The following is a 22,951-nucleotide window of genomic DNA, read 5'->3' as shown; positions in this document are numbered from 1 at the left end:
ACAATTATATTAAAATCGAGTAAACAGAACACACCTCATGTAGTAAACCAGTCTGTCAGGAGTGGGTTAGTCAAAGCTTAGCTTTCTAGTATATGAAATAAGAACAGGCTTTTGCATAAGAGAAGAAAGAGACAGAAACAAAGAACAGAAGAAAAAAAGAAAGCAAAAGTGTATGACCAGGGCTATAAGCCAAAGTGACTTGGTGGTTGTTCAATATTAATTAAACACATTAGGCAATGAGCTAAACCTCTGCAGTACTCACTGCCAATAACAGTTTCATAGTCTCCTTAACCAGTCATTATTGCCTTTAAATTTAGCATGAGCAAGGAACAGAAACAAAGTTTAACAAAAATTACATGTATAGATTAGAACTCCCTAAACATTGAAATATATTTTTCTAATTCATATTGAGTATTCCCTATGTGTCCGTCCTGAAAGAAAGTTAGAATAACATTCTATTTCAATATTGTAAGTAATAAAAAAAATCTGTTTGAAAGCTAGTATAAAAGATCCATAATTCAAGTGCTGACACATTTGGGAGCCAGCCGACTGCAACAAATGCAGGGTGTGTATCTTTTGTTCTAATGCTGAATAAATTTCTAGAAATCTAAAAGAATAATATCAATTTGGCAGCTATATGCCTGGTATGACATTAGCACTATAATAGAAAAAAAACACACAAATAATAATTATTAATACTTTGGAAATACCAACTCATACAAAATGCAAACACTAATATTTACTTGCTTTTCACAATTCAACTAACACTATTCATTATATTCTACTAGCAGTTTATTTATTGTTACCTTTCTCTGAACAAATCATTAATTTGTCTACAGATGGCATTTATCCCATGCATAATGCACACTACACCATCACTCAGAAAAGGACTACAACAGCTAAAAACAATACCTCTGACTCTCAGCCGCCCACCTCTGACATTGCTAAAAATCAATGAGATGCATTTATGTGTAATGAAGTAATTGTCCAGTATACTAAAGCTATAATTATGAGATGATGTTAAAAAAAAAGCCACTAAAGTGGCTTGGATCCTGAAAACACAATAAATTATGTACAACTTTTATTTATAGTTAACAAATATTTAGTTACTAGAATAAATAGAAGCACCAGGTTTAATGTTCTCAAAGAGAAATATGCACTAAAAAAAACAGAGGAATCAACTTTCTAATTATTTCTATTCTCAATTAAGCCCAGATCTTCTTTTAAACCTATGCCTGCTTTTTCCTCTCTGCTTAATTGAATATACTGGAGTTTTATACACTAAATATTGATAAGTTTACTTAAGAAAACACACACACACACACACACACAGTCAACAGCCTACCTGTGGCTTTTAATTGATTAGAAAACATGAGAAATATTTTGAATTCAATTCACTTGGGAAGCTTCATTATATGTATATTCAATACAGCACAGTAAGAAATAAAAACAATGTTTACTTTCCTATTAGCACATATTAAAGCAATTATTCCAATCATACAAAGTGTAAAATAACTATGGATATTTAGTCTTCCCTAATAATATAAAGCTTTGGAAATAATTTTTCCTAGTAAGTGAATTGTAGAATGTCAATATTTTAATTGCAAAATTTGGAATTTGTGCCATTTCACCTATTAGTTAAAACACACATTCAGCATAAATTGTGTCTTGTAATTCACACTTTCATGATTGCTATTCAGCTAAGTATCTAAATAGACCAAATACACATCTCACTGTAGTTATAAACATAACACATTATTTTTCTTTTCTAAAATTCCATACAATTTAGCTTTAAAGTCACTAAAATTGTTTCTACTGGAAATGTTTTCAAGTTGTCTATACTGTATCTTCTTGATTATTTTAATGCAAATAAATGCTGACTTGTATTTTAGAATATTTCATTTCATACTTTTTGAGTCAATAAAATACTATTTCTTTTTTATAAAATAAATTTAATATTCAGATAAGACAATTGATACACTTGTATTTTCATTAGGGACTAGTAGTCTAATTCATATTAAGAAGTAGAAATTAGGCTTTGTTAGTCAGTGACAGAAAGGTACATTAATGTAATGAACTAAAGTCCATGATCTCTTGGAAATTATTTTAAAAGATAAAATGATAAGCATACATATGTTCACCCATATGAGGTAAATCATCTCTTGTAGGAAGTTAAGTGGTCCTCCTAAAAGCAGTAGTGCAACTCAGAGTAGAACACTCTCCTCTGATGAAGATGCACTGCTAATGGGTAATTATTAGTGAGTTATAGAACCTTCGCTCAATACCATACGCTTCAGAAAAAAAAACAAAAGCTAAAATAGTGTAAAGTTCTGAAGAGTACTACATTTCATTCCAAAGCCCTTGCTTATGAAAACACATTTTTTCCTCTTTAATCTAGCGCTATTGATCAGAACTGAGATTTGATATTAAAATAAATGACAACAAAGTATACACTGTACCCAAAGATAAATGCTGAGAACTATAATATAATTGCCTTCTGGAAATCAATTTTTCAATTTGGAGGCCATTGGATTTGGCTGAGAATAAAAATTCCAGTGTGATTGTTTATGTCATTCTTTGGGTAAGAATTTCATCCTAGGACTCAAGACTTGAGGTGACATTGGTACAGCCATGTGACTCTTGCTTTATAGTGGTTGATTGTCTTGGAAAGCTGTAACCTTTTAAAATTAAAAATAATAATAATGATTCTGTGAAGCAGTTGATGATATCTTTACTTCTTGCTCAACTCATAATCAATGTGCATGTGCAAATGTCATAAATCTGTAAACAAGCATTTGTGTCAGATTCATTTAATAGTTAATAACAAAGATATTGGAATCAGATGTACCACTGGTTCCATCATATTCTAATGGTATAACTTGGTAACCTATTTAACTTCTGTAAGCCTTCGTTTAACAACCTATAAATTTGAGATATTAAATTCTGTTCCATATGTTTGATTTTGAGAATAAAATCTTAGTGCCTTGAACACAGTAAACACCTGATAAAAGGCATTGATATCATTATTAGTTAGTGATTAGTAGCAATATTAAAACATTTAGTTTGCCATATTTCTAAATTTTCCACTCTGATTACCTCTTGATTCATTCTATCATGGTATATTAAGAGAATATGAATTGAGAGACCATAAATAACTAAGCCCACCAGACCTACTTTGCAGTAAGACCTTTCTTAGAAAAGTATGTGCATCAATGTTTGATTTCCTTCAAAGAGAGATAGATAGCAATAGAATTTGTTGTGTTCTTGAGAAAATGATAAATATATATAGATCCAAATGTTGCCAAGTTCTTCTTAATAAATTCTGGGTTGTTTGTACTGTAGGAAATAATCAAAGATTATTTATTATAACTTTTGTGAATTTCTCTTTGAAACAATAATAAATTAACATGGAGACCTGAATTAGGAAAAATAAAACTAGATTTCAACAACAACAAAGAAACAAGCCAGGGGTAAAAAGAATGTTCAAACCGAATATATGATTACCCACAATTGGCAACTTATATTAAACACCTCTTAACTAGGTCATCTGTAAATAAAATGAACTAATGAAAGTGATGTTGGCTGGTTAAATTTTTGTAGGCACAAAGGTTAATTTTTAAAACACTGAAATTTAGGTAGAGTTTTCTGATCAGTATCCCTAAATCTGTTTTAAGTTTTGTCATATCATGTCTATTCCAAACAAAAAACAATGATTCATTAAATAAGAAAAAGTAATTATATTGAAAGCATAGTGATAGCTTAATAAAAAATTCATTTAAAAAAGTTGGTCTTTGGGGGCTTCCCTGGTGGCGCAGTGGTTGAGAGTCCGCCTGCCGATGCAGGGGACACCGGTTCGTGCCCTGGTCTGGGAAGATCCCACATGCCGCGAAGCGACTAGGCCCGTGAGCCATGGCCGCCGAGCCTGTGCGTCCGGAGCCTGTGCTCCGCAACGGGAGAGGCCACAACAGTGAGAGGCCCACGTACCGCAAAAAGAAAAAAAAAATGTTTTAAATTGTCGTTGTTTAGTTGTTTCAAGTATTACATTACTTTTCAGGAATATAAAAAGGTTATCCAAGAAGAAGATGGAAACAAGTAGGACACTGAAAAGTAATAATATCTAATGTGATTGAATACAGAATTGATTAAAATATATTTTCATTGAACTAATTATAATGTTATGAGGCAAATTCCAGTTTCCACTTTGGTATGCAAAGAGCTAGCTCCCTTACAAGAAAAATCTGAACAAGATGAAAATCAATTACTTTTCTTGGATCTATCAGAGAACTAAGGTTGCAGGACAAACTGTCAGCCCAAAATCTGGAAAGATAGGCAAAACCAGAGTCACAGGTGACTTTTGCATACCTGGAGCAGAAGCCTCTAGAGTCATAAGACGGTAAAAACACTTAAATGGTAATTTTGATGAAATGCTGGAGGCTGTGAACTATCCTGAGAGTAAAAATCTCCTGAAGACCCTCATTTCTGAAAAGGATCCTCAGTGATAAGTCATGTATATAATGTGTAATCTTCATATGATATGATGACAATAGTATTTTACCTCTGTTACCCTCAGTTTATCTGATTAATCCTCTCTGAAATAGCATGTTTGATTTGCATTTCCTGTTAACTCTTAACTGCCTTGAAAAATAAGTGCGACCACAACTTTGCCAATTTATTCAACCTGAAGGGAAATATATGTCTAGTGTGTCTTCATAGCATTGAACTACTCAAACATTCTCTGGCAACAATTTCTTGCAATATATTGTATTTTAAAATCTTTCTGCCTCATATTTTTGTTAGTTTTAAAAATTAGTGATACAAAACAGCCAGGAATAAAGAAAACATTGAGGTTATTCAAACTGTAATCTGCTGATTTTATCCACTTCCACAGCTAATAATGGAATGCAAAAGGTTTTCTCTTGATTTGTCTTTTTCTTACAGACTGATAATACATAGATCTACATTGCTTTCTAGAGAGTTTGCAGATACCACTTTCTTACCCCAAAGGCACAGATTTTCTTTATCCTTTGATGTCATCAAATACCAGCTGACCCTTCTGAGATCCCTCAAGAAAGCAGTCCTTACTACTTATGCAGATTCCCTTATCTTCCCATTGTCCCTTGTAACTTTTTGGCATTGTTGATTCAAAATATCACTTCTAAAATACTAATATGCCCTACTAAGTTTTATAATAATGAATATTATGCCAGGGCTTCTGGGTATACAGATTATTAAGGACTTTAAGCCAAATTGGCAAACATTAATGATAATCATAAATTATATTTTCCTTTATATCTTGAAGGAATCACCTATCTCTCTTCAAAGCTATCTTTTCATCACCCCCTTTCTTATTTTCCTTTTCATGCAGGTATAGCATTAAAATTCTCTTACTTGGTACTGCAGGGGCAATTTTGCATGAAGAGTTCCACTCAGGTACCAATTTCACCTTGAAAATATAAGAATATATCTTTTGTTGCTGTGCAACTAATTCTCAGTATAGACAGTACGTTGCCAAGCAAGTCACTCACTATATGTACCAAGAAAGTGACTCACTCCATCTCTAGCTAAACACCTGGAAGGATGCCTATCAGCAAGCAATGGGAGGAGAAGAGATAATTATGCTTGGTAATTCCTAAGTGTGATTTTCCTCCCTTAATTACATTCCTTTCTACCAATTTTCCCAGTAACAATGATGGGGCGGGTGGGAAGATGCGGGGGTGGGGGGACCCTGAAATGCATAAAGGATGGTTTCTTTAAAAATAAATTATATGGATGCCACTGGAGGGAGGGAAGCCTTTATTCTCACATGGATACATCCTTTTAAATTCTCACAAAGTAATTAAAGCTATTACTACCATCACATTTCTAGTTTAAATTCTGCTTTCACCAGTCCAATGTGTAAATATATGTTTATTTTAAAATGTTAAAAGATACGCTTTTAAAGTGCTGGGGAAAGATAAATATTTCACACTTCAAAGTGTAAGTCTTGAATAAGCAATTTCTTGGCATTGATTTTCAGTAAATACAAATGTTAAGAGTCCACTAATTGAAATAGAATAAGCACAAGCAAAATGAGGTAGAGTAAAGCAATTAACTAAAAGTACTGTGAATCAAATAGACTTAAGGACCAAATCTTCACTTGAGTTTAGCCATTGTTACTTTTTAACCCAATTTTTAACAAAGCATAATACGTTCAATATAACACAATTTTGTGGACCACAGAGTTTGAAATTTTTTGTATTTCAGAAATAGGGGAGAAAAACACTGCATAGCTCTATTATTTCAACCAAATGGCATTCTCTCATTACTATCTACTTGCTAAATCTACACTATATTTCCATTAATATACATAATGTGGATGACTTATTCACCAACATGGAATTTATTCAAATAACGAAATAGTTATAGCAACAAGACAAACAGTGTTTTATAATTTGTATACCTCTTGATCTCAAAGTGATCAAGAGCAGGGGAAGTTTACCATTTTGATGTGGTCTTTAAACAGAATGTCAAACCAAGTTCTAGCTTAAGTATTATGTGGTATGCTTGTGTCTATATGAGATAACTACTATTTAAAATTGTCCTCTGCTGAACTATGATGACATCAGTCATATTATTGGATGATACATAATTTAATTCTAAAAATGCATTTGGTATTGTAAATAGCATCTCTCAAATTGGTCCTGCATGATTAAAATAAGTATAGCCACAGTCAAAGAAAGTCATGCTAGCAAAATAAATTCTCCCAAAGTACTTTAAAACTCATTTCAAAGTAGCAAATGATGTCTTTCACCCTTAGTCCTCAGGAAATATATAATACAAAACATATCAATGTAATGTTGACATTTCCCAGCTTAAATTGTATCACTCTAAGTATAATTAGCCAGGTATCTTTTTAAAAATATTTTAACGCTAAACATGCTTTTCTATAGATAAAATCTATATAGATTTATATAAAATATAATCCTGTTAAGAATAGTGATAAAAAAGGCATTTCTCGGTGTGATGAACTGGGAGATTGGGATTGACATATATACACTAATATGTATTAAATGGATAACTAATAAGAACCTGCTGTATAAAAAAGTAAATAAAATTAAATTTTAAAAAAGGCATTTCTCATCATTAAATGCGTTCTAGTAAACTACAGCAAACACTAACATTTTGCGTGTTTCTTCTGCCTTCTGTATGAGTTAAATAATGCAAATTAATTTCTATGCATACAGCTTTATGTAACTGAGAAATCTGAGAATCTACTTTTTAAAAACTGCAGAAATTGGTAAAAGTCCAATATGTTGAAAAGTAATAATGATAAAGGGAAATTTTTTATAGCTGAAATTAATATTCTGATGAACACATGTTAAAACATGCTAAGATGTACTGTCTCACTCATAAATATGGAAAATTACATCTGGACATCAACGAAACACATTTTTCATATATCATTTTGGCAAAATTAAAACATACTAATAATATCCAGTGTCTGCAAGAGTGTAGGGAAAGAGCAAACACATACACACTTTGGGGTATTGTAAATGTTTTCCACTGCTTATGTCATTTGATCCTGAAGACAATCCAGTGGGGTGGGTATTAACATTATACACGTTTATACAAAGGAGGTAATGATAGAGCTTGAGTATGCAACTTCCTCAAAGTCACAACCAAACATCATCCTATAATGCACATCTTTATTCTTCATAGGAAGTGTTGGGGCAATAACAGAATATTATTTGCATGCATTGAAAGTTCCCCTAACACAACAAATCAATTGTGTCCTTTAAAATTCTTCAGTTTTGTGTTTGCTTAGACAAAATGGCAGAGGCCAGAGCTGGCTATATTATATGTAGTTAAGTCCATTCTTCAATATCTACCTACCTCACAAATCCATTGGATGGAGTGGTAGAATTTAGTGATTAATTTTAAAGACCAACCTATGGCCTAGCCACTCACCGTTCTACTTAAACTCTGCTAGAGAAAGAGTTCCAAAGATATGTAAGCAGGAAGACTGGAAGTTGTAATCCATTTGCAGCTCTGCTATTTATTTTTTCCCTTAAATAAAATCTTTCTCTTTAGAAGAAAAATAAGGTTCCTATTCCTATACATACAACTTTAAGATAAATAATAAATGGTATTATATTTTTACTATAGATTAAAACTTGAAGGTATAGTAAGGCTAAATCTCATATATATTTTTTGTTAATTAGCTAGGAGAGTATATACAATTGAAATTTTCATTCTACATCTCCATGCGATCCAGCTAAAGACAACTTCTTTTTTTTTTTTTTTAACATCTTTATTGGGGTATAATTGCTTTACATTGGTGTGTTAGTTTCTGCTTTATAACAAAGTGAATCAGTTATACATATACATATGTTCCCATATCTCTTCCCTCTTGCGTCTCCCTCCCTCCCACCCTCCCTATCCCACCCCTCCAGGTGGTCACAAAGCACCGAGCCGATATCCCTGTGCCATGCGGCTGCTTCCCACTAGCTATCTACCTTATGTTTGTTAGTGTATATATGTCCATGACTCTCTCTCGCCCTGTCACAGCTAAGATAATTTCTTTACATAGGTAATTTGAACATAAATGAGGGTAGATTGAAAGCCCATTCATTCATTCATTTATTTCTGAGGATGGTGAAATGCGTAAGAGTTTTAAAATCTGGTTCTATTTTCTTTCATATCTTTTGATTGCTCTTAAAATAGAAACATAGTTTTGTTAGATTTTTGATTTAAGTATTAGTAAAAGTAAGTTAGGTCAATTAGAAAATGTACAATATCACATGGCATTTAAAATTTATTTTTAGCAAAAGGAATTATGCTTTTAATATTAAACTGTGAAACTTTAGTGAAGCCTTCTTATTTAAATTCTGCCAGTATTTCCATTGTGCAGAATTAATTACAATCATCATCTTAAACATAAGATAGTGATTCAAATCAAATGAATTAGTCCTATTTACCATTTTTGAAAATTATGGCTCAAACCAGGAAAAGTAAATCCTACAAAAGAAAGGTGAAAATGTGAGTCACTTTGATTTTTTGGTTAGATTTTATCTAAGAGACAAAGCTTAGCTTATCATTGAGTCTTCTGTTTTCCTGATTGCAATCTCATTTCACTTGCCCTTGATAAGACATGTTTGTAATGACCTCCAGCTTGTTAAATATTCAGCAGAAAGTTTATGGACTTTCCCATAATCTTGATTAAAAGGCTTTTGGGAAAATAAATGCTGAAACAAGAACTTTATTTGAAAAGCAACTTGAGTGCTCCATGCTGATTTCAGTTTCACTAATAGTACTTATAATCAGCAGTCACTGGCATAAGATGAGGCCAGAGGTAAAATATGGAAAAGCAACCTTTCTCTTCTTATGAGTTACTGTAGTAGCAGACTAAATGAGGTATTTACAACCTGATTTAGCAAGCAGAAGAGATTTATTTTTAAACTCATGGGAGGAATGCATGAAGTGACTTACAAATTCACATTCTACAAAATAAATAGCAAGTATATATCCCACGCATATCTCTGAACACACATGTAAACAGATACTCACATAGGTACTCAAATACAAACAACAATTCATGATGTTTTGAACCAAAATAAATAGGAAGTTTGTAGATTTTAAATTTGAAGATCTAGATGTAAATTAATAATTCAGACTGATTTGAGTTCATATGAAACCCAGGGAAATTTCTAAGATAGGAGGAAGCTTCATTGTCTCAAGACAGACAGTAATCCTCTGCCTAAATGTCTAAGTCATCTTTACCTTAAATTGCATAAAAATGGACTTGTTATATTTTATTAGTAATTTATGGTTTATCATTTCTTCAGTGTATTACTTTGTTCTGGAAGCTATTATCAGTAACTCAAAGGCATTGCAGTAAGATTTCCTGGATTTAAATGCACTATTCACCTTTAATTATAATCTATAAAAATCTAGTACATTTAGTTTTCAACCTGCTGTTTGGTTTTGTTGTTATATGTATAAAATAAGTTACTAAAATCATTCATCATCATTATATCTCTCCCTTTGATAAATGCTTAGATTGGAAAAAGGGATCTAGAAGTTCAAAAGGAAATTTAGTTTCTATACAATGCTCAAAAAATAGAAGTGAGCACCATAGCTTGATCTTCTTAAGGTATATTTTAGCTATGATTTTTATTTCCTTTATTTTCCTCCCTTTTAAAAATGAGCTTCCTACCCAAGGTATTTATTTCTTACATTATGTATGAGTGATATTTGTCAGGTAGGTTTTAATGTAAAACTTGCCACTAATTTTCAATGGAGTTAAAATATAAGCAGAAGAGAAACAAAACTTACAGATAATGACATTTAGTATTTTTTGAAAATCATATGAAATACATTCAGTGATCATCCTTACAAGTAATGTTGACATCAGAAGTAAGCCATAATCTCAGAGAAAAAGTGACTTTGTTGTTTAATATTGAGTTATCAGAAGTAATGATAGTCTAGCTATCATTCTGTAATGCAAATTTATAAATGGAAGATATTATATCAAACTAAAATTTCTTTACAAACTTAAAGAACCTACCATCATTTCTACTGAAAATTTCATAGTGCTCTGGGTTTTAAACATGATGGATAGTGTAACCTGGATTAAAGTCCCAAGACTTTTAAGTACATAACTTACAAATAATCCATTAAACCAAAGTCATGACAAAGGGTGCAACCTCTGTATTAGTCTTCGGATGGTAAATATTAAGAGTATGAGAAATTGTGCTTAAAACTCTATCAAGAATTCACCATACCTTCATCATATTAATGGCCTGAGAACAAAATACAAGTTCTTTGGAGCATATTGTGTTACTTTTCTTAGAAAAAATATTTTAATGTATTTTAAGATATTTTAAAGTGATTTGGCTTCAGGGTTATGTCAGATATGTAAAATAAGTCTTTAATATATTATTTCCATGGGCCCTTAAGAACTTTGTGAATAAATGCAGAAATAACACAAAATACACAGCATAATTATAATATATATATGTGTGTGTGTATTTGTGTTGTATAAATAGAGTACCTAATTGTTCCCAGTGAGAGCCTATGTTCACATAAGGGTATTCTTTACTTTCTCTTACCTGTACTATATCTTCCAACAAAAACATAATCTTAAACATTATTAGTAGGCCTGTGCTGAATGAAGCAAGTCTTTTCATAGTATATTAAAAAAGAAAGCAGTGTGTAATTAACTTTGTCTTTAACTACATACATCCTCCCTTCCCATCCGAATGAAATCTAATGAAATAATAATCTCTTTTCACCAACCCGCAGGTGAGAGGTAAGGCTTATCATTAACCCATAAAAACTATAAGCCCTCAGCAGGTTTACAGGGAGAAAAAGTATTTTTTATCCCAACATTTGGTTAGATGATACTTTCTCCAACCAAGGCAGAAAATACTGAAAGATGATATATATGTGTCTGCTTTGGCAAATGTCTGAAATTGTAAACACATATAAAAGAAGAAATGCAGTAAAATCAGTTGAAAAAACAATGTTAATTGTTCATCTTGTATTTGCCTATGAAGCAATTGTGAAATTTGGTGTTAAGATCTAAGGAAAGCTGTGTGGTCAAAACATCCACGGAAAAAGCCATAAAAGCCTTAGGTATTTCTGATAAGATAGTGGGCAGCAGTGGAATGGTGTGCTTCAGGAGCCAATTCTATAGGGCAGATAATAGATGTAGACTATTTATTTAACATTTCACCAACAACTACTCCCTCTATTTTTAAAGCAGCACAAGACAGAGTGTCACCTGTATTTGTAAATAAATTAAATAGTTCATGAAAAATAATAGTTTCTTCGGATTGAGTTATGCTGTAAAATGTTAAAATGGAAAAATAAATATTTCTCAAATTCTAATGATTCTCCTTAGGTAATACTTTCTACTGCAAGCACCTTACGTTTTATCAGAATTCCCTATGAAATTTTCTATCTCCCTAAGTTTATACATGATTGATTCAGTACCTATGAATCATCGATAATAAACCAACATGTATAGTAGAATACTTTAATGATATTTTAATAAAAATGTTTTGTTGCTGCCTGTGATCACTGAAAATATTTTCTTTATTTTCTCTAATATTTTCTAAAGTTATATCATACCTACTGGTCTACTAGAATTTCCCTTAAGGCTTAACCTGGGTAAGATATTCTCCTAGGTATTTAGCTGGTGAATTTTTGAGGTATTTAATGTTTTCACCCTCATGTTGAAGTTATTATATTTTTAACACTGTACACTATTTTGTTAGCTAAAAGAGAAAATTAAAATTCAATCCTTTGGGATGAATAACAGGTATTAGTGATGGTCATTATCCAACATTAACAAATTAAGGTAATGTAACAGAAAAAAGTAGAGAATTTTTAAATTGCTGCCTAAGCAGAATATAATATTGTGTATGGGAAAATTTAACAACAAAATTATAGAGTCATTCCAAGCCTGTTATTTTACAAATATGTGACATGGGCCTAAAGAGAATAACTGACCTTTTTAAGGGCACAAAGAGTTATTGACAGACTCTATATCTCTGTCCCCCTTATCCCTAACCTTGTTCCTTCCATGTCTATACAAGTAGACATGTATCTATTAATTTGATAAGAAAATTATTCTTTCCTTCAAAAACAGGAAGGAGTAACTGAAAGAGGACACTAAGGATTAATTCATGTATTCATCTAAGGGCCATTTACTTTTCCATGCAAATGAGTATTTCCCTTAAAAGCCATTTCTATATTTGCTTAAGGACATAGATTCAAGAAAGAGGAGAAAGAATATAAATGAGGTATTATCATTTGATCTACAGTAATTTGTCAAAACAGCAAATCATTGCTTCAATAACTTTCACACATGCCTAACACTGTCTTCATTAGATAATTACTTGTTATAAATCAGCACAAACTGAAGTCTTGATAGGGCATTCAGTGTTCCAGATATACAGAAGTTTCTTTACTTATATCAAGATAAAATACTTTAAAAGAAATTTCATTGATTAAAAACATTTTTATGCTCACCTATGACTTTTTTTTTAAGAAATAACATTTTGCCATGGGTTTACTTGCAATAAATCACCTTAAAATATTCCAATAAAATGGCTTGGTCTCATATAATACAGGCATTGCACAGAGCATTTAAGAAACATGATTTACAATGAAATGCTTTTGTAATGGAGCAAAAACATGGGGCTACCATATTCATGCAATAAAAACATAATATTGGGCTTCCCTGGTGGTGCAGTGGTTGAGAGTCCGCCTGCGGATGCAGGGGATACGGGTTCGGGCCCCGGTCTGGGAAGATCCCACATGCCGCGGAGCAGCTGGGCCCGTGAGCCATGGCCGCTGAGCCTGCGTGTCCAGAGCCTGTGCTCCGACTGCAACGGGAGAGGCCACAACAGTAAGAGGCCCGCGTACCGCAAAAAAAAAAAAAAAAAAAAAAAAAGTTAAAAAAAACATAATATTAAAGACGGTTTATGTCTCTGAAAATGGTGGGAATTTATAAAAATGGCAAGTATTCTTTTTATTTCTTCATGCTCAGAGTAAGTTAGTTTGCTTTATCTTCAGTATGTTCAATCCTCACCCTGGGGAGGAATATTTATTTGCATTTATGCCTAAGGAGTGTGAGGGTAAGCCTGATCTACAAATCAGCAGTAACATATTCTCCATTTACCCCTTCTAACATATCAATCCACCCACTTACAAAGAAGAGTATACATTCTGTAAATTTCAACATGAACATTTTACTTTTGACTGTATGATTATTATTGCTGCTGCTCCTGCTATTGTTGATAGGATCCTAAACTATTCATTTCTGGGAAAAGTTCTAATAGTTAATTTGAAAATTCTAAAACAATTTGAAATAAAATCATTAATATATTTTAAACTCTGTGAAGGTTTAATTCAAATAAGTCACAATGTTGAATAGAATTTGGCTGTGGAATAGAAAAAGCCATATACCATAAGAGATGAAAACACATCTGCCTACAATTTCCCTTAGCATCTATATTCAGAAAGCATCATGCATACTAAAATCACAGACTTCCCTTCATTTTATGTCCATTAGACTCGAGGCATAGAGCCTCCTAAAACAAACTAGGAGGGGGAGAGTACGGAGAAAGATTGCAAAGAAAATGAATGATAATAATAAAACAGATGCAAGAACAAATGATCAGTCAATAATTCTTCACTCTTTCAAACTAAACTAGGATATATTAGTGAGGAATGAGATAAAGAAAGAAATAAAACTCACACATAATGAGCAGTTACTCAAAGTTCCTATCAGAGAATATATCCACATTGAATTGCTAAGCAAATATGCCTTCTCAAAACTATTAGGACTTTAACAACAGTACATTTCCTTTTTATGATTCAATAGGCATACACAAAAAACAGACTCTTCTGGATACATGCAAAAGTAGTCAAATAAAACAGTACAGCACCCCACATTCAATAGGAAACTTATCTGTCTCTTTGCATTTACTTTTTGCCACTTTCTTGACTTCTTTATTCATCTTCCCCATTCTGATAATAGTTCACAGAAATCAGACCATCAATGCGAGCAATGATCCAGAAGGATTCTTAATCAGCTTGTGTGTAATGGGAAGCTTAATGACTTCACGTGCATATAAGATGTTTGCTGAGTCGATTAGTTGACTGTGCAGCTAGTGCTCTACTTTGCTAATGCCCTTTCTGCCCTGTTGTTCTGATAAGTTTCCCAGAAATAGAGAGCCTGTATATAGCTGCACACCTAGAATAAAAAGAGCATTTATCCTCACCTAGATGACATGGCGACATATAAATAGAATGTATTGTTTTTCAAATTGGAATTGTCAAAAAAATAAGATGTGTGCACTTGTATGTGCATGTGTGTGTGTGTACCTATGTGTGTATGAAGAGACAGTAAGGAAAGACAATCTTTTGGTTGAAGAACCAAGTGAATATATACTAACACTTCAAAACTATCTAGAAGGCTTTTCTACACTTTGGTACAAGATTTATCCCAAAGTGTATACAATATAAACTCCAATACAGTAAATTTTGATATTTCTTAAAATATAACAGAACCTCCACTGAGGCTTTATCACAGATCATCATGAGTTATTTTAATGCCTTAACTCATCATGGCTAATTGTTGCACTGCTCTCCCTCATCTCTATTTTGGTCAGCTACTCAACACATTTGTTAGAACTTTGCTAATCAAAGTGAGGTTACCAGACTAGCAGGATCGACATTGTCTGGGGGCTTGTTAGAAATGCAGAACCTCAGTTTCCCACACCAGACTACTGTGTCTACATTTTAACAAGATCTCCAGGTGGTGTGTGTGCATGAAACTTTGGAAAGTACTGTGTGAGAATATGCATTATCCCAAGAAAAAATCCTGTAAAATGCTTTAAGTATATGTATATACTCAGATACATGTGCACACACTCCTTTAATACAATACTGTGAGACAGCTGTTATCATTGCCATTTTAAAAATGAAGAAAACTGAGTCACAGGGAACTTAAATTTCTTGTCAAATGTCATATTGCTAGTGAGTTGCAGGACTGAGTCTAATCAAGTAGTCTGGCCCCATCCCATTAGAATGCTTCTCTTCATAACTAATTATTTAATCATACATATTACAACAGCAGCTAGGCTCACTTGTAGACGTGAGACTAAAACAGAAATGAGAGAAGACAAAACATATCTGCACTTCATCTTAATGTATTTATTTAATCTTCTGAGAGTTAAAATTCTTCAATTTCAGGAAAAAAAAACCTATCTGGGAGTGGGCAAAGAAAATCAATGTTTTTAAAAATCAAAGTCTCTTAAGTTCTTAGTTTGAATTTGCTCCAATATTTCTTTCTTTTTGCAAAAATAGTATTGCTGAAACAGCTCAGAAAACTCAGTTTAAAATGTGTGATTAATTTTACCTATGCCGTGGTCCTTTCACTCTCTGTCCTAAAAGCAGTCTGCTTTTTTCCTATATTGAGTGATAATGTTTAGACAGATTCACTTCAGACTATTGGGTATTATGGGATCTTTCTAGATGAAAGGTTTTTTTACTTAGCCACAGTTCATATCCTTTAAAACCCTGAGGGGATATTTCAAAGAGTTACATGGGTATTGAATTGGGTTCAATGTGTTTAAGATCTTTCCTCATGATATTTGGATTTCAGATATTATATTTTGGAAGCTAAGCTGTTCTGCAAAAAGGTAATGGCTAGTTCTTTCAGAAGGGAAGTCTTAATAGTTCAATATGATGGGACTTTTCATTGGAATTTCAATATTTGGATTTACTTCTGGTTGAATCCCCAAATTCCAATTTTCTACTTGAATAAAAACAGATACCTGCATGAAGTTTTTGATATATCCTGTTCTCCTGTCCAATTCAACTCAGAATCAGCACTGGAGAAGAGGACAAAACATTAGAAAACATTAGTATTGCAATGTTTGTAATAGTTCTAAACTTGTAAAACTACATTTTATAGAAAATGATCTCTAGGAAAAAACAAACAGAAACAGCTCAATAAAAAGCATGATAATCCAACAATTGAAAAGGCCTTTGGTGCATTCATATTTCAAAAACATCTCAGATGAGTACTGCATCCTTGTAACTAGAATTTGAATTAAGCAAAGAATCTCTGAATTTCTTGTTAATATTTAACTTAGTCATATAATTTGCTAAAGATTAATTTGCTACATTCTTTAAAATGACTTAGACAACATGTACATGCCTCTGTAAAATTGGCTTCTCCTTCAAATCAAAGCCAAGAAGTATTTATGCATTATGAGAACACATGTTTCGAAAAGAGATAAGCAGGGTATAGTTGAATAGAACCATCAATTAAGAAGGAATTGTGCAATTCAGTTTTGGATTAATTTCCATGCACAGATCTACATGTAAGTAAATCTGATCTGACCCCAGCCCTGGAAAACTAGGCCATTAAAACAAAAATGATAATGTGCCAGTGAGCCTTGTGCTACACTGCTGATGAGGCAAAGAATAGGAGTAGAATATCAAAAAGTCAAATGAAAATCATCATATATTACATGCTTAGATAATTTTGAGCTGTAAAAATAATGCTATTTGTAAGACCAAAAAGTGTTTTTCTCAAAATATTTTTTTTAATTTCAATGTGATTTTCTCAATCCAGAGGATTAACTTCCATGTCATCAATTTAGTATAAATAAAAGCAAACATACTTTCTAGGTAAGACAAACTTCTTCACATAATTTAAAAGTTTGAGCAGAGTACAGCTGCTTTATAGCTCTAAAAGTTATCATGCCTTTATCTACAGTTCTGATCAGTGTCCATAAAAGACTATTATAATGTTTTCTCCAAATATTTTTACTATACGGAACACTATTAACTCAGTAGACTTGAGTCTATCAAAATCACTTCCCTGTTAATTATAACTTCAACATTCTGCTAGGAAATTGAAGTAGGATAGAATGACAGGAATTTCAGAATGGAGGAAGAGTTGAGTTTTCAGCAGAAAGGATGAGGGATATGTTCACATATTCATTCTGTTTCACCCCCTGAGATCCTTTTTACATACTTTTCACCCTATTCAGAGGAAATTAACTTTGTACAATTTTTAATCCCAATTTGCTCTGTAAGTAGTATGCACACACACGCATGCACACACACACAATAAAAAATTTATGTATGTTAGATAATCATAGTAAAGATTATCTAGTTTCCTGACATAGCAATCATTAAGATTCAGCATGTTTGCAATTTTCCCTATAAAACTTTCATTGGTTAGCACTAATAGTAATTTTAGAAATGATCAGTCCATATTGCTCAATTGCCTTTCAGTTGTATAAGATGCTAAATGGGAACCATTTTAAAATTTTAATACAAGGCCTCATCACATATATTAAAAAAAATTCCATATGGATATATTATAACATTCCCCTTGAGGGATGGTAAATATTTAAATTTTATACTTGTCTATTCTCAACAAGTTGCTTCATTTAAATTACAAAAAGTAGCTGCTTACCAACATTAGTGACTCTTCTAGTTTAGAACATGATAAACATTAAATCTTGGTTTAGGACATTAAGCTATTGCTTAAAAGGCTTAAATCTCAGTTGTCTCATTTGCATAATGAGGGAGTTGGACTAAATGGCATTAAGGTCCCTTAGAGCTCTGAAATTCAAAGACTATATAAATGGCAACATCTGAACATGTACATTTTGCAATTTTAATAGTTACAAAATTATGACCCTAGAAGGGACATTAGAGATCAGTATAATCCCCTTATTTTTTAGCTAAGGAAAAGAAGATTCAGTAAGGTTAAAATGCCTGTCCAAGGCCACATAGCTAGTTAATTGCAGTGCCTGAATTAGAACCCTATAATATGCAAAATAATGGCCTAAACGAGTTGATGTACTGTGGTCTGTGGTAAAAATATTTCATGGATAGTGATTACAAAATGAAGTATTACAATAAAACTATTAGTCAACATCCAAATTTTTTAAAAGTATGATTTACATAGATACCTCAAAGTAATATTTAAAACCATCTGTTTTCTCATTGCTTTTGAGAGCTATACATATTACAGGAGAAGAAATTTCTGACAAAAAATATACTTTTAAAGGCTAATTTCATATATACTACTTAGAAGAACTTTTTTATGTAACCTACACATTTTTTCCAATATAAGATTGATAAAGTGCCAGATGATCATGTACTTTATTTTTATTTTAGTGGAACTGGGACAAAAATTACTAAGATTATTGATTAAAATGGGGAAAAAATTGGTTCAGCAAACACTGTCACTTCTGTTCTCTACTGGGAATCTTCAACATTTGATAAAGATGTAATTAACAAATTGCAGAAATCATGGTAAGATAGATCATCTATAATTATTCATTATTTAATGATTTCCTTGATATACTTACTAGTTGTTGAGTGTTCTGTTGATGCAAGCAGTTATGAGACTTGCAAGTTACTGTACAATTTAAAAGTGTCATGGGGACAAAATATATTGCTATAGTGCTTCTCATTCATTAAAATTTATAAATTATTTTAAGACAAGAAATTGGTATATGGCTAATACTACTAAATAGTTCAAGTCACCCCAAAGTTGCATCTTGCATGACTGATTGTATTATCTTTCAAAGAACTACAAAAAAGAACACATGGCAAACATTCTTGTCTTATAGGCAAAGTGAGAAGTAAGAGTAAGATAAAAAAAAGCAGAAGAAAGACAGAAGAAGGTCATAAAAAGAACTGCCTCATGGCTCATAAATAACAGAAATATAAATGTCAAATGAACTTTATTATGTGGTATAGGTAGCCTAATAAAAATTTAGACACAAAGGAAAGCTTATTGTGAAGAGAAGGCCACATACTCTGCCACTGAAGGTGGTTTTTCAAGCTTACTGACATTCTAGACCTTATGGCATTGGCTTTCAATTGGCAGCTTGTGCCAAGCTCCTAGTGCTTGTCATTTTCAAACAGAAAAGACAAGATAAGAGGTTGCTTTACTTAGAGTGGCCTGCTTTTAACTGATAAAACTCTATCTAATCCATATTAGATTTAAGATACTAAAGATACACTCATCTTAAAGGCTGTCACCCAAATGGAATCCTGTAAATGTCTTCAAGTTTCCAACTTCAGAGGTATACTTTTCATCTTGATCCATGACTTTTGTGACTCTTTTTTTTTTTTTAGATTATCTCTAGTATAAATCCTTCATTGACTTCACAAAGCCTAGATACTCCAAATGAGATGTCACTTTTTGATTGCTTTGTATGGTGATTGCATTTCCTGTATAGGAAAGTTAGATATGATAGGATGGTGCAGTAAGATTTGTTTCACCCATTTTCTTATTAAGATATATATTTTAACTTTTGTAAGTATGAAAAGAAAAAAGTTGAGTTTTTGAAAGCATGTCAATTTAAGTGATAAAATTAATACAAATTACAGAGCATCTGCCACTAGATCACTATTTATATCTGCCTAAGCTCATTTAGTATACAGCTACTATCAAGTGTGCCTTATTCGTTCCCAAGCAATGGCAGATAGCTGAACTCTTGGGTGGAACCATTCTTTCTAATCTATTTATATACACTATTATTTATATAACACACCAGGGACTAAAATAAGCTGGTAGGCACAGACAGTATTCATGACTGCAATGATTTCCCTGTGAGAATCAATAAAAGTGACTTATTTGATATTATTGTTAGCTTAAAAAATATTACTCTATGTGAAGGATTTTTTTTTTAATTTCAGTAGATGGATAAAGCTGAATGTTGTTGTCTATTGTCAAGGCAATGAAAATTAGCAGACATTTGTCTTATACCTTCAGAATCCAGGAGCACTGAGCTCAGTCCCTTCCTCCAGGTGGGACAGAACAAATACAATTGATAGTTGATAATGTCACTCCTTAGAAATACTGATTGATTTATCTTTCAAAATCCGTGACTTCAGGTTTGTTGAGCTGATTCAAATTATTTATTTATTTTACTTTTTCCTCCCTGGACTGACACTACTATACAGGCTAAGAATGAACACAGTTTAGGAAACTATCTTTCAAATACATAGCCAGCTGAGACAGAATTGGCCTGGGTGGATAATTAACCTTTAAAAGGAGCATAACTTTTCTTTCTCAGTTTGAATGCATTTCCTGTTTGTTTCACATAACAATATTAACAAAATGATGCCATTCACTTTTTTTTTTTTGCAGTACGCTGGCTTCTCCCTGTTGTGGCCTCTCCCGTTGCGGAGCACAGGCTCCGGACGCGCAGACTCAGCGGCCATGACTCACAGGCCCAGCCGCTCCGTGGCATGTGAGATCTTCTCGGACCGGGGAAGGAACCCGTGTCCCCTGCATCTGCAGGCAGACTCTCAACCACTGCGCCACCAGGGAAGCCCAGCCATTCACTTTTCTTTCTGTTGTGGTATGGGAATTGATGTGTAGCTTTGCTCAAAAATGCATTTAAAAAAATATCGGAGGATTTAAGAAGTCAAATTTGGCAACAAACAAAAGTACCTAATTAACATTTATATGGGTAACATTTGCTGAATTATAGATTTAGATGATTTTCTGTGACATCTTTTGGAAAAGTAACGGCTACTGGCCCCTTAAATATATATACCATTATTATTATTCTTTCTAACAAACTGAATGGTATTTTCTCATTGAATTTTTCAGATGAATAATTAACACAATACTAGTATATCAAATTTGCCTGAAAAAATGTTTGGGTAGTGCTTCCCGTACCACAAAAAAAAAATAAAAAAATAAATAAAGCTTTTACATTGTTACTAACACTTGCAGTTTTTTTATTGAAATACAGTTGATTTACAGTATTATGCTAGTTTCAGGTATATACTTGCACTCTTAACTACTAATAAAATGTGGTCCTGTAAAGAACTCTGCATTTGAATTTTTTTTTTTTTCGATATGCGGGCCTCTCACTGTTGTGGCCGCTCCCGTTGCGGAGCACAGGCTCTGGACGCGCAGGCTCAGTGGCCATGGCCCACCGGCCCAGGCGCTCTGCAGCATGTGGGATCTTCCCAGACCAGGGCATGAACACGTGACCCCTACATCGGCAGGCGGACTCTCAACCATTGCGCCACCAGGGAAGCTCCTTAAATGTTTTATAATAGATTCTAGCCCATACCAATTCTGCCCCTATTACTATCAATAATATACCATCTTAGTCTCATTCAGCTTGAAAATTTATTTCAGGGTTAGATCTACACTGTGGATGCTTACTTTGAGTTTATTCTTTAATTGTTGCTATACAATCCTCTAAGAAAAGGGTTTAATAACACATCACACGCAAAGGAATCAATTCTCTCTAGTTTATAAAAATGATGCTTATTTCATCTATATATTTCTATCCATTAACAAGGCAGAGATAGGCCTACAATTACAATAATAATTTATGAAGTAAAAAAGAACAAAGATACCTTTACTTAATGCATTTTTGTAACTTATGACCATATTCTTATTAGAAATTGGCTCTGAGTTCATTATAGCAGAAGATATAGTCACAGTCATGTATTTCTACCAGAAGTCACTATATCATGTTATACATAAGTAAATGAAAGGTAGATTAGTATTGCATATTATGGAAGAATTTTTCATCCTCAGAATGAATGCCGATAAATTGTTTTAAGTATAAAATTAAATAAAGAGACAGATGTTTAGGGCTTTCTGAATTTGGTGTCTAAATAGTCTCTAAAATGTTTATATTGAAAACACTTTTAATACCCAGTGTCTACTTTCGTAGAGAGAAAAATTTTGTTATGCTGTCATTGGTTCTGTATGCTTAGTCTTAGATTACATTCTGATCTTTAACCAATGCATTTCCCTTAGTTTTTTGAGTTTAGAAAATAGGGATTAAAATACAATGTTGGGATAAATAAATAAATAAAATACAATGATGGGGAAGCCATTTTGTTCTCAAAACTGGAGGTTTATTTAAATTATATATCCATACAATCCATAATGCTCAAAATACCTTACAAAATTTCTATTTTATATTTATTTTATATGTTATGTGGTCCCTTTTTTCTTCTTTTTTTATACCTATGACTCTTCTCTATCACATATATGGTATGCTCTTTTGGACCTACACAGATTTATGTACATAAAACATACCTGAGGCAACTTATAATTCTTCAAATACAAGAATCTTCTGAGATATGTATAATCTTACCAAATTTTGTATTTCCCAAAATTATGAGGAAGTAGTGATGTTCAAGATACATGTTCAGGATAATAAATTTAATGAACTCTATTTAGTATCAACTTCATGATCCTTTTCAAGAGTTCAACATCTTTGGATTGTGCAAAATATATTCTTTAATACCTTCAGTCTGGAGACCAAATCTAAATGTTTTTCTAAATAGTAACATGGCTTAAGGCATGTGGTTTCAATACATTATTGAAAACCGCAGACCAATTCTTCTACCTTGGAGTCAGGATCTCTTATTTCCT

At 32.6% G+C, this 22,951-nt stretch overlaps 1 protein-coding gene across 1 annotated transcript in view; it reads right to left on the bottom strand.

Moving 5' to 3' along the window:
• Positions 1–22,951, bottom strand: part of PCDH11X (protocadherin 11 X-linked) — a 773,446-nt gene that overhangs the window by 176,455 nt on the left and 574,040 nt on the right. The gene's annotated exons all lie outside the window — the stretch shown is intronic.

This window comes from Phocoena sinus, chromosome X (genome assembly GCF_008692025.1).
Source record: "Phocoena sinus isolate mPhoSin1 chromosome X, mPhoSin1.pri, whole genome shotgun sequence".
Lineage (NCBI taxonomy): Eukaryota > Metazoa > Chordata > Mammalia > Artiodactyla > Phocoenidae > Phocoena > Phocoena sinus.
The sequence above is the reverse complement of the archived record's forward strand: the minus strand, read 5'-3'. Positions and strand labels throughout refer to the sequence as shown.